Source organism: Halictus rubicundus, unplaced genomic scaffold, assembly GCF_050948215.1.
Source record: "Halictus rubicundus isolate RS-2024b unplaced genomic scaffold, iyHalRubi1_principal scaffold0590, whole genome shotgun sequence".
In the NCBI taxonomy this organism is placed as follows: Eukaryota; Metazoa; Arthropoda; class Insecta; order Hymenoptera; family Halictidae; genus Halictus; species Halictus rubicundus.
Window position 1 is genome coordinate 23,216 of NW_027489131.1, and position 13,096 is coordinate 36,311.

The 13,096-nt window shown below is 40.3% G+C and overlaps 1 long non-coding RNA gene across 1 annotated transcript; it reads left to right on the top strand.

Moving 5' to 3' along the window:
* The first annotated feature begins 2,764 nt into the window (after positions 1 to 2,764).
* On the top strand, positions 2,765 to 4,973 carry LOC143364488 (uncharacterized). Its single transcript, XR_013084151.1, has 3 exons — positions 2,765 to 3,429; positions 3,492 to 3,732; positions 4,042 to 4,973. It is a non-coding gene; the product is annotated as an uncharacterized LOC143364488 (long non-coding RNA).
* The last annotated feature ends 8,123 nt before the right edge of the window (positions 4,974 to 13,096 follow it).

Below are 13,096 nucleotides of genomic sequence, written 5' to 3' on the forward strand. Positions count from 1 at the left end.
TTTTACTTTCAATATTTTAAATCTTAAAAAGCAACACTAAAAGAAATATCTGTTTAATTCGAATACGTTCGTCGGAGAATGTAACATTTGATAATCGATATGGTTCCGTGATGATCCACCTTCTCACCAATGAGAATTTCCTTAGTGGCCTTCTGTATCGACGAGTTACCGTCGTTGGCCTTCTGTTTCTTACTCCAACCAAAATCTATCCTAGAGGGCAGTAGAAATCACCGTATTTTTCGAGCGACACATTCTCCCGTAAGGCTGGCAGTCTTTCTAAATATCTGGTCGGTGTCCAGGCTAAAAAGATGATGCAGGTTCTGGTCCAGGCTAAAAATTAGTTTAGGGGGCAGCACTATACCGGGGACACTAAAATCTCGGGCGCGAGCACTCTCATTTCACCTCTGCCGGTACATGGTCAGCCACTGGGACATTTACCATAGTACTTTGGTTAGGGTATATTGATCACTTGCGTAGGTGTTTGTTTTGTCATAGAGAACGCTTCAAGCTATTCAATTTGTAATTTAAAAAGTCATGAATTATAATTTAATACATGAATTGACACAACACTTCACAAATTACACATTTCTTGTATAAGTTTAAAAACATGCCATGTAATTTCACAATACATTTAATACAATTGAGAATGTCCTTCACAGTTAAAGAAATATAATTTAACCGTGAAGCTTAATGTAACCATTTACATATAAATTGCTTCCTTTATCAACATCTCTGGTCTCAGAACAATAAGAATATGTTCATGCAAGAGATACTTATCACCTTTCTTTTTGATTGCTAATGCATCACTGACTGTCGTGAAATAAGCATGAATGTACCTAATTCCAGAGTATGGTACTCACTTGATGAAAGTTTGGCGATCGGACGATAATCATTGAAAAGAGTTAATATCTCCTTTAGCTCTACACTGGTATCGATATTGGCTATAATCACTTCTTGAGCTGGAATAATGGTTTTTTTATTTCTGTGGACCAAGGAAGGAATTTCATCTTCCTCAAATGCACTCTCTAATGTCTTTGTAGTCTGGTCAGCAATTTCAGAGCTGATCGAAATTTCAGACCTTCTTTTGTTCATCTGTACTATCTTCGTTGACCTTGATCCAATAGAGTTGTCACAACCACTGCCTATTTTACTGACCACATTATCATAAATTTTCATTTGCTTCGAATTGCTTCTTCAGAATTCGAGAGATTGATTAGTTTTACTTTCCCAGGTTTCCATTTATTATTGGTATGTTTCTTGTTCTTAGGTTTGTTGTTAATTTTGTTTTTATGTGGTAATATCTTAATGCTCTTATGACCCTTGAAGCCATTTAGGCAATTTAAGGTGTCTTCTAAATTTTTATATCGTATAAAATAGAAACCAAATTGACCACCTGAACCCTTTATAGTCGCGGAGCCATAAACGGAAAACATTTTCTTGATTTCGTCTTCACTTATCCCTTTAAAATTCCAAAAATGTATTACGTATGAATCATTTCTTCTATCGTAGTAATGTTGGTAATTCATATATTTATAAGACTTTTCACAAAGTTCCAGTAGAAAATACAAATATTCTTTCGTTTTGACTTTATGTTGTGTTCGCGACGTTAGCGTCCTTCGGCTTTCTTCAACGCCGATGAGACCACCTCTTTGGTACCGGTACCCGGACACTAATAAAATTCGAAAAGCCTTAAGCGCGTGCCTAGGGGATTTTATCTTGTGGCGCAAAGATCCCCACATTTTTAACAAATGTTAAGTAAAATTCGACCGATTTTCTCGTTGACATATGAATTGAAGATATTAATAACTAAGAGCTTTATTCTAAATTTGGTCATCTTATATGCACCAACATAACAATGGTTTATGGTTTATGGTTTATTCTTCCCTTTATATATATCCTACAAAGATGGCGTTGGAGAGCCGGAGCTCTATCTGCCCACTACAAAAAACGGTCCTTACATATTATTGTTAATCTAATTACTTATATATTATAAATGTAAATACATGTGCAATATACTCCTTTCACCTTATTTTATCCATTATATAATCAATATTCAACACCAATAATCCGCGCATCTACCCAAACATATATAAAATATATAGAAATATAACAAATGCTCTGAACTAAGAAATAATACTTGTACTCCAATTTTCGTTTTCTCTTCTCTAGAGGTACGTTTAGATTGCTCTGTCTATTTGTGTTAAAAATACTGCTATTGCCCTCAAAATGGACTCGTCTATCTTTTTTAATATACTAATAACTTCCTCTTCTAGTTCTATATCCTTTTTAGCAAAGGTTCTCATTAACTTTCCTCTTTTTCCCTGTGTAAATAGGACAACTCTATATGATATGATCTATAACTTCATTATCGTGGCCATATTCACATGTTGTATAATTTATATAATTTTTCCTAGCTAGGGAACTTGCTAAGTTGTAATGATTGGCTCTGATCCTGCTCAGCGTGTTACAGCTCTCTCTGGTACCGGCAGAGATGAAATTTTTTTTTTATTTATTACGCATTAGGCCAGTTCTGGCCTATCAGCGGACATACATAAAGAAATTAGTGCTGATAATAAGTAACAGACAATACGCCTCTCATACAACAATTATTCCGCATACATTCAAAAAATATTGACCTAAGACTAATTAATTATAAAATTGGAAATGTCACTTCTACATCTAATCAAATAATTCATATATTATAATGCAAAACTGAGTACATCCATAAGCGCACGAAAACACATACATACATCCGCATTTGTAAAAACATACTCTTACTAACTAACAAACATGTTAAAAATTAACAACTATAAAAAGACTAACTCAGAGATACTAACTAATACATCCTCTCTGTTAAACATTGATATTGTTAATCATACAGAAGTCTCTGATTATATACAAGGCTTTTATATTTACATTATTAAGGAAGATATCGATCGAAACGGGATTGGTATTGACGATGGATATCAAACTTTGAATCATTTCCTGTCTTCCTTTAGAACGCAGGGGACAATGCCATAAGAGATGGTCAATATCTTGAACGGGATGAGAACACTCACAAGATGAATCAGGAACCATCTTAAATCTCGCCAGAGATTCTCGGGTATTAACATGGTTTGTTCTCATTCTACCAAATCGAACTATAAAATCTCTTGGCAGATCGTAACCGCTATACCAAGGTGATTTTTGAGGTTTGAAGAATTTTTGCCAATAAAGAACACCTTTGTTATTAAATATTGAACTAAGATGAGCCAAGAATTCTTTCCACATATCTTCCTTATGTAAATCTCTAAAATCTGTGTAGGGGATCTTGTGTAGGGGTGAGTGAGGCTTATTGGTGGCCTCTTTAGCAAGTTGGTCAGCTAATTCATTCCCTTGTATCCCACAATGAGAGGGAATCCAGATAAATATAACATGTTTGTCATTGTGGTGTGCAGAGGCCAAATCAATAATTTTGTGTTTAATGTCTACGATATGAAAATTTGTTTTAGAGCTCATAGTGGGGCTCTGAAGACTTATTATAGCACTGAGAGAGTCTGAGCAGATTGCTAATGGCCTTTCGCTATAGTAAAAGATGTCTATGGCCTGAGAAATAGCTGCACACTCTGCTGTGAAGACAGAAGCTGTCGGATTAATACTAATAGGGAGATATGTCTGTTTCTCCAGGCAGACAACTGCTGCTCCTGTCGATATCCCACCTTTCACTTTGGATCCATCCGTAAATATGCATAGGTGATTGTTATAATGATTTCCAATATACTCAATGAATTCGGTGTTGGGTGCTGGGGATCTTTGTAAAATGCGACCTAAGTTGAGATCACACGGAGCTTGATAAGTTGTGGAATTATAAGATGAGGTTATGCATGGAAAGTTGGAAGCTTTGTGACAAATGTCGTTAACATTTTGAGTTTCTAATATGCATTTAACGAGGATCTTAGACTTTCCAAGGGCCGAATTGTTAGGGTCTAAGGAAATAGCCTCCAATAGATCTTTGATATATCTATTGGAGATGTGGTTGACATTGGAAATGATTTTCGTTAGATGGGATTTTCCTAGGTATGAAGCTCTGTTTTGAAGATAAGGAATTTTGGATTCAGATAGAACAACATTTGTTGGAGATGACATTCTGAGACCCAGGGACAGTTTGATAGCGCGAGCCTGAATCGATTCAAGTTTGGAGATCAATGACAGATTGCTAGGGAAGTAAACATGAGCCGCGTAATCAAGTCTAGATCTGATTAGAGACTTGTAAAGAAGAATAAGAGTTTCCGGGTGGGCGCCCCACCAAACGCCTCTTAAAAATTTAATAATGTTCATTGTGGAGGAGCATCTTTTGTGAAGATAGAGAATATGGGTTTCGAAGGATAGCCTGGGATCTAGATGAATCCCCAAAAACTTTACATTGTCTGAATCTGGTATCAGGAGCTGACCTACTTGGAAAAGGGTGCGGCCAATAGGCATATTTCTATTGTTGAAAACCATAAAGTTGGTTTTCTCTAAAGAAAGATCGAGTCCTATTTTAACTAAATTTCTGTTAACCTCTTTTAGAGCCTTTTCGATAGATCTTTTAGCATCATTTAAAGCATAGTTACGAAAGTAAAGGGCGATGTCATCAGCAAACTGGGATATGTGGACTTCCTTAGGGACACCTTTAAATATATCGGCCACGTAAAGGTTATACAGCAAAGGGCTTAATACCCCGCCTTGTGGCAGGCCTTTGTATATTGTCCTCACTCCTTGGAAGCTTGGAGAGCTAGCAAAACGGCAGTAAGACCAATTGGCTATAAAGCTCAGAGTATTAATAGGAATACCTATTTCACAGAGTTTTTTCAAAAGAATATTCCATTGAACGTTGTCATAAGCCGAACAGATATCTAGGAATGCAGCCGATGTAACTTGTTTGAGAGCAAATCCTGTTCTAATGTAAGCAGAAAGGTTAAAGATGTTGTCAATGCATGATCGTCCTTTCCTGAATCCAGATTGGGAATGAGGTATCCGATTGGTACTTTCACACCACCACTGTAATCTATTATTGATCATTCTTTCCATAATTTTGCACATACAAGATGTCAGGGAAATGGGTCGGAAACTTTTATTATCTGACTTTTTAATAAGCAGGATCTGGCTCCTGATCCATTCTTCTGGTATCCTTTTTGATTGAAAGATTTCGTTGTAAATATCTAACAGGTAAAGTCTACATTTGGTGGAAAGGTATTTAATCGATTTATAATCTAATCCGTCCAGACCGGGAGATGAATTAGGGTTGGCTCGTTCTATTGCACAGTTGAATTCCACTAAGTTGAAAGGAGAGTCCAAGAATTGATTAGGAGAGACTACCAGATTGATTGAAGGATTGACAGGGACCCACGGCGGGGATATTTTATTTATAGCCACCTGTTTTTGAAGGTTGATGAAATCTGAATCTACAACTTCTGTGCTTCTCGTAAGAGTCCATTTGTTTTTTAAAATCTTTATGTGGTTCCATAGATGAGATATAGAGGTCCTATGTGATAGGCTGGAAGCGAAGTCTCTAAAATTATCTCTTTTTTTCTTTTGAAGGAGCTTCTTGGTGATGGCTACTTGTCTTTTGTAATTATCCCAATTCAGAGAGGAGGACTGGTGTTTCCATTTTTTGAAAAGAGCCTTTCTCAGTCTTACCGCTTTGTCACATTCTGGGTCCCACCATGGGACAGGATTCCTGTGAAGGTGGTTGAGGACATGCTTCCTGCGAGGGGAACATTCGAGAATAGAGTCTCTCATACATTCTGAAAACCAGGTGTAATTCTCAAGAACTGAAGTTTCTCCTTGACGAAGAGCTGACTCAATGTGGTTATCCATAAGGTTACTATATTTTTCCCAGTCGGTTCTTGTGGAGGATAATCTGTTGGTTAACTTGGAGTAAAGGTGTCTAGAGGTTTTAAGTTTGATGAGAAGAGGAAAGTGGTCAGAACCGAGTGGATCTTCTTCCTGTGCTATGAACAGGGAATCTGAGAGACTTCTAGGGGCCAGTATAAGATCAAGATTGCTTGAGGTGTTGTTACGCATATCATAGTGGGAGGATAGGTTATAGTTCAATATGTCTATGTTGTGGTTGTCAATCGCTTGAAGAAGGTTTCTGCCCGGTCCATCTATTTTGGAGCAATTCCATTCTGGGTGGTGAGCATTGAAGTCCCCCATTATTAAAAACGGACCAATGTCTTTGATATTTTGGACAAAGGATTCCCAGTGGACAGTGGATAATCTACCGAAAGGGGGTCTGTAACATGCTGCTAAGACTATCTTACATTCAGTGTTCGTAATCTGAACACAACAGGTTTCTGTATGAGGGTCGTTATGTACAATAGAATTCAAAATATCGTACTTAAGGTCTTTGGCAATGAGGATGGCAATGCCGCCTCCCTTGCCAACAAGGCGATCCTTCCTGACTATGTTAAATCCTGCGACAGAGAATTTTAATTGTGGATTGAGCCAAGTTTCTGTACATACTATAATATCTGATCTAGCAGCTAAGCTAGTGATCTCAACTTTCTTACTTAGAATGCTCCTACAATTCCAAAGTGTGATTCTAAGGGGGTTATCCATAATAAAATGTTTAGAAATCAAGATATATTAGTTTTTTTCAACGATATAGAAGGCTTATATTGTTTAATTGAGACCTGAGTGATTTTTCTGTTTGGGGGAGGCTGTAAATCGAGAGTTGAGTTCGAGTTAGAAGGTGTGGGTGAAGATGGAGGAAGGGAGGAGGATAAGGGAGAATTAGGCAATTTTTTATTGATAAGTGCAGAGGGGGAAGAGGAGGATTGAATCGGTTTGGATGAATAATCCTTCATTGAAGAGCATAATCTGGATGCATTGAGAAGACTGGAGGATAGATTAGGGGGTTTTCTGGTGGAGTTTATTGGGGAGATGGAGGGAGCGGACTGAGTCCAAACGGAGGGAGAGGAAGAAGGGCTTTGTTGACCGCCAATTGACTTTAAGTTAACGATATCTGCTTGACTTTTAATTTTAAGTGGGGGGAAGTTTTCTTTGGTCGCTGCAAACTGAGATCTGGAAGAAATCCTGGAGTTACCCAAAACTAGTTGACGGGCTTCGAAGAAGCTAATGTTTAATAAATTCATTTTTGTGTTAATTTCTCTCTTAGATTTCAGGGCAGTACAGTCTGGATGAAGAGTAGGGTGATTTTCCTTACAGTGTACGCAGGATGGCGAATCCTTATTTGGACAATCCAATAGGTTATGACCTACTGACCCACAATTTCTACATATTTTTGGACTCCGGCAGAATTTGTTGGTATGACCAAATTGAAAGCAACCATAGCAGATTTTGATAGGTTCAATGTAAAGCTCGACCGGTGTGAGAATGAGGTTGTATAATTTGATATTGTCTGGTAATACGGTACCCTCAAAGGTAAGAACGACTGACTCACTTGGAACCCACGACCAATTCCCGTTTTGAGAGTCTTTAATTCTCCTATTAAGCCTACGTGCATTCAGAATAGGAACTGGAGAGTCAGAATGATTAATTATGTCTTCTAATTCGCAATCAGTAGACCAGCCTTTGATGATACCTCTTCTGGTAGTCCTGAATTTGGGTATAAAAGTGTTTACCCCTTCAAGATCTGGTTTGTTAGTTTTAATAAATTGGTTTGCTTCAATAGATGATTTAAATTTGATTGAAAACCTTCCAAACCCTTCCGGTCTGATTTCCTCTACCCCTTGGTTGACTTTATTCAGAGCTTTGGCCAGCATAAGGGCATTCTGGGAATTCCTTTCTTTCACCGTATTTTTGTCAAATATAGCGGAGACAAAAGCCGGGCCTTTATGTGAAGTTGGATATAGATTGACTATGGGAGGCTCGCGTCTTCTCTTCGCAGAGGAAGAGTCTGACGTTTTATCCTGAATCTTACCTACTATTCCAGGGGATGGGAGAAACATGTCTACAGATTTTCTCTTATTACTTGAGTTAGATTCAGCCGTGCTTGTTCCCATGGGAGTAGAACTTTTGGAAGTCATGATGGCTTCACTCAAGCCTAGGGCCACATGGGCCCAGGCGTCCGATGAATGATCTTGTTGAGGCACTGTTAACCTGCGATCGGCTATTTGAGACTCTGAAGATATTTACTTAAAATATAGGGAAAGGCAAAAAAGACTTTATTGAGAATTTGAGAAATTGTCTAAGAGACAGGAATAGGAGATTGCCGAGGAGAAGAGGTTAGTCGACCGAGTCCGGCAGAGATGAAATGAGAGTGCCGGCAGAGATGAAATGAGAGTGCTGATGCCCGGGATTTTAGTGTCCCCGGTATAGTGCTGCCCCCTAGACTAATTTTTAGCCTGGACCAGAACCTGCATCATCTTTTTGTCTGGACACCGACCAGATATTTAGGAAGACTGCCAGCCTTACGGGAGAATGTGTCGCTCGAAAAATACGGTGATTTCTACCGCCCTCTAGGATAGATTTTGGCTGGAGTAAGAAACAGAAGGCCAACGACGGTATTTCGTCGGTGCAGAAGACCACTAAGGAAATTCTAATCGGTGAGAAGGTGAATCATCGCGGACCCATATCGATTATCAAATGTTACATTCTCCGACCAGAGTTGGGCAAAATATTTATCTAAATAAAAATTTCGAATAACGAATAAAAGTTCCCACCTGGGACCCACTTTGAGACTCGCAGTTTAACACGGGGGATGGCAGTCTTTATATATATATATCTCGTCGGTGACGTAACTGGTCAATCATTTGTATTTGAACAGATTTGATCATTTTTGTGGATCTAGTTCCAACATTTATCGTTCGTCAGCGTAGAGGGCGTAAGAAAACCAGTTGTGTAGGTTTACGGTCTAGTGGATTGCCAGACTGAGGCCTACTACCGCCGGGAAACCGGAAACTGGATGGAAATCACTGCTACGCGTATCGGCACAGAAAATTTTATTATGGCTTGTGTAGGTATTGGACCTACGATGAAGGAAAGAAACTAGACTCGTGAGTGTTGACAAGAGAAACTTTATTCGCATCTGCTCTCGGCGGCAGATTCAAAGAGACTGTGGTCTAGGGGAAAATCCCTAGACACCTTGAGTTCTGCTATTATGTATTGGCGCTCACTGCGTCGCCTAGCGGATGCACTAGGGAGTCAACTATACTCCCTACAAATTATACAATATGTGAATGTGGCCACGATAATGAAGATATAGATCATATCAGAGAGGATAGGAGAGTGCTCACGCCCGGGTTTTCGGCGTTCCCGATATAGTGCTGACATCTGCTTAGCCTTATCATGGCACAGAACCGTGTCGTCTTTCCTGGAACAGAACCGTGTCGTCTTTCCTGGAACAGAACCGTGTCACCGACGAGATATATATTGTCACGTCTGCCGACGTGTTGCTGCGCTAGGTTATAACTAGATGTCACGCCTATCGACATGTTGCGTTAGCTTCTGAATGGATGTCGCGCCGTCGGGATGTTGTGTTTGGTTATAACTAGATGTCGCGTTAGGTCATAAGTTGTATAATATATAGATAGCCACTACATTACATCACATAGAATTCCAAGTCCCGTATTCCCCATCTCCGAGGCGCGCCAAGATGCGTGACATTACGTCACCGCGCTCTAGCGAGCCAGACTACGACGCGTAATACGTCACGCGCCCCTCCACGCGATCTCCGAGCGAAAGAGGTCTGGACAATTCCCGAGGAAGTCGGTTTTCACCCGCGACCTGGTCGCGTCAACATCTCGCGTTTCCATTTCAAACGTTACTACCTCTTATTATATCTAGCTGTTCCAATATTTAGTATTAAGAGTCTTTGTATTCCAACTACTTCTTTGAATATATATATTTAGTGTTAACCATTCAAATCCTGCCATTTATTACCCGCCAATCCCGCGCAAGAGAGTGCCGCGTCGCGCCGGTTGTAACCACTATTTACGCCAGTTGTTTCGCCCTCTCGTGTCTAACAATCCAATCCATTCGGCGAACGTCTGCACCATCTCGCGGCCGCGCAGCATCAGGACCAACATCTTCAGAGAGAGAGAGCCATCGACCTAAGAGGGACAAGGACACCGACCTATTCTCCGTAGCCAATCCGAGGGAGCACGGCTGCCCCATCTGTCTCTGTTTCTTGCAATCTGTCCAGGACTGTTGGTGAGTAGCATATCTACATATCTACGTGGAACCGTGGACCCGGCTAGACTTCGAACGTACGAGTCGAGTGAGCCAAATGGTTGTAATTTTGAAGCGTCTCTCCGCGGTAAAATCGCGAAGCGTCTTTACCATCGCGTAACCAACCGCGGGACGTAACAATATAAAGACTGCCAGCCTTACGGGAGAATGTGTCGCTCGAAAAATACGGTGATTTCTACTGCCCTCTAGGATAGATTTTGGTTGGAGTAAGAAACAGAAGGCCAACGACGGTAACTCGTCGATACAGAAGGCCACTAAGGAAATTCTCATTGGTGAGAAGGTGGATCATCACGGAACCATATCGATTATCAAATGTTACATTCTCCGACGACCGTATTCGAATTAAACAGATATTTTTTTTAGTGTTGCTTTTTAAGATTTAAAATATTGAAAGTAAAACTAATATCAAGGACAAAAAATTCGTAAAAATATTTTACGTAAGAAACGATTAAAGCATAATTTTAGGAAAATCAATTTCTACTTCAAATTTCATATGAGATACCTTAATTTGTAATTTAAAAATATTTCATGAACAAGCATTATTTCCTTACACTTTTTTTATAGATAATTGTTCGAAGAATCGATCTGTGGGAACAGAAATATGTTGAAAACCAGAGTAGCGTTTATTTAACATACTATTCCGAATAGTATAGAGTTTGAGAGAGAATCACGTGGATGAATTAATATAATATAAAATAATATAATTGTAGAAGCAAAGATGGGCAAATTTTTATTGAAATAGACATTTCAAACTGCGAATAAAAGATAAAAAAATGATTTGTTACGCGTCAAATAAAAATAATTATGTTATCTCTATTCCACGCGTAATGAATTTATTCGACGAATAAAGATAATTTTTTATTGGGTTGAGCGATTCATCTTTAGCGTTGAATAAAGTGTTCATTTTCATCTGTGTCTTTATTCGGCGGTTTATTCGACTTCGAATAATTTTCGGAGCCGTGTAGGAATGCTATAACGAGGACAGAGCCGTCAGAGACTGGCGCGCGCGTTACAACGTATGTAGAAATTCTCAAATATGAATATCAATAACCGCAATTCGTCAGGTTTTTTCAAAATTTTTGCATGCAATTAATTGGAAAAAGTTGACCAAAAATCGAATGGGGCATTTTTTACTACCTCGTCCGGCTAGGCTATTTAACGACGAAATATTCCAAATTGTATGTATATCATTTATTGATTCCCCTCGGGGTTACAATTTTAGTTACATCTCCCGCTTTCGCTCGCTCTTACCCTAATCTTAACCTTAGACTTATCCTAACTTACCCTAACTTAACTAAACTTATCTTAAAAACACGCCACACAGAGAAGAGAGAGAGAGAGAGAGAGAGAGAGAGAGAGAGAGAGAGAGAGCGATCTTACACTAATATCCGCCGCGTTCTTATTTTTCCCTCTCTCACACCCACATGCTTCTCTGATCTCCCCCATCCCTACACCTCACCCATCCTTCTCCCGCCTCCTGGACCTCCTCTTCCGGCTGCTCTCTCTTTCGCTCCATTCCTATGCATTCTCTCCTTATACTTCCTCTCCTATACCTCTTCCATTCATGCTCTTCCTCCAATCATCCACCTTCCTCATCCATTCCTCTCCTTCTCCTTCATCCCCTAATACTTCCCCCACCATCCCCTGCCAACCTCACCCCTCAGCCCCTCCCATACACACTTCCCACACGTGCTCCCACGTTTCCTCCTCCCACCCACATACCCTACATACTTTCTTCTCCTCCTCCAACCAATACTTTCCACCTCTCATCTCGTTTCCCAACCTGTACCTGGCCACCCTTTGCCACATGTTCTCTCCCCACCCCTTCTTCAGGTACCCTGGTAACCCTTCTCCCTTCACCCTCCCGTACCACATGTTGTACCTTGCACTTCCTATCTTTTTCCATCTCTCCCCCTGTATATTCCAAATTGTAATATTCCCACATTTCAATATCACTTAAAGTATTTCAAGTACTATTTAAAACTACTAATGAGTTTCAATAACAAACTAATTTAAATAGAAAGTGAAATTTTGACAAAAAGTATAAGATGATTGTAAGGTCGCTATTACAGTAAATTATCGTTGACCGACCAACACCCTACAATGTAAGCAGATGGAGAATCGAGCATTATTGTCAATTTATGTTTTTATGTTTGTTCGAGATTTTACTTTATTATAAATCTTTATTGTAAATATCACTTCAAGTGTTAACTCTGTATGTATTTTAACTAGTAATAAATATGACTTCGATCTGTCGATCAGCCCGGCGCGCCGTCGGCCCCGCACCGTTCCACCGCTCCCCGCGAGCTCCAGGGTGGATCGAGCAGCTCGGGCCTCGCCGTCGCGGCGTGGGGAGCGGATGCGGTGGATCGACGCGCCCAGCTGATCGTTCAGTTCGTCTATTGACACGCACAAACGACATTCGATTTCGGAGTTCTCACCTATGTGTAGATTTACGTAATCGTTTCGTCGGTACCCCGCTTTTTACATCTACCTTAGAGTATCGGTAACGTTTCATTTTGTAAATGCCCGTATATCTAAAACATTGGTCCTTCGAGCCGGATCGAATTCGTTCACGTTCGTCGAATATACGCGCGGAAACAAGGGATCTCGACCCTCGTGCGTGCCGTTGCGATAACGTGTTCAGAATCCGCAGATGCGAAAGCGCAGCGTCGAGAAGCTAAGGGATCCGTCACCCGTTAGTCGACCGTGCTTCGAATACCCTAGATTTTGGGCAAATTGCAGGTGCAACTAGACCTCCAACGGTCCCGTACATTTGAACGCGCTAACGGACTTCTTTGTCCTCGCCGACCGCGCGCGAACACAACAGGTGCAGTTCCGGATACGGAGTCAGACACGAAGCTGCCGAGACTTCTCCTGCCGACCTTTTCTGGCGACCTCCTCCAGTGGGAAAGCTTTC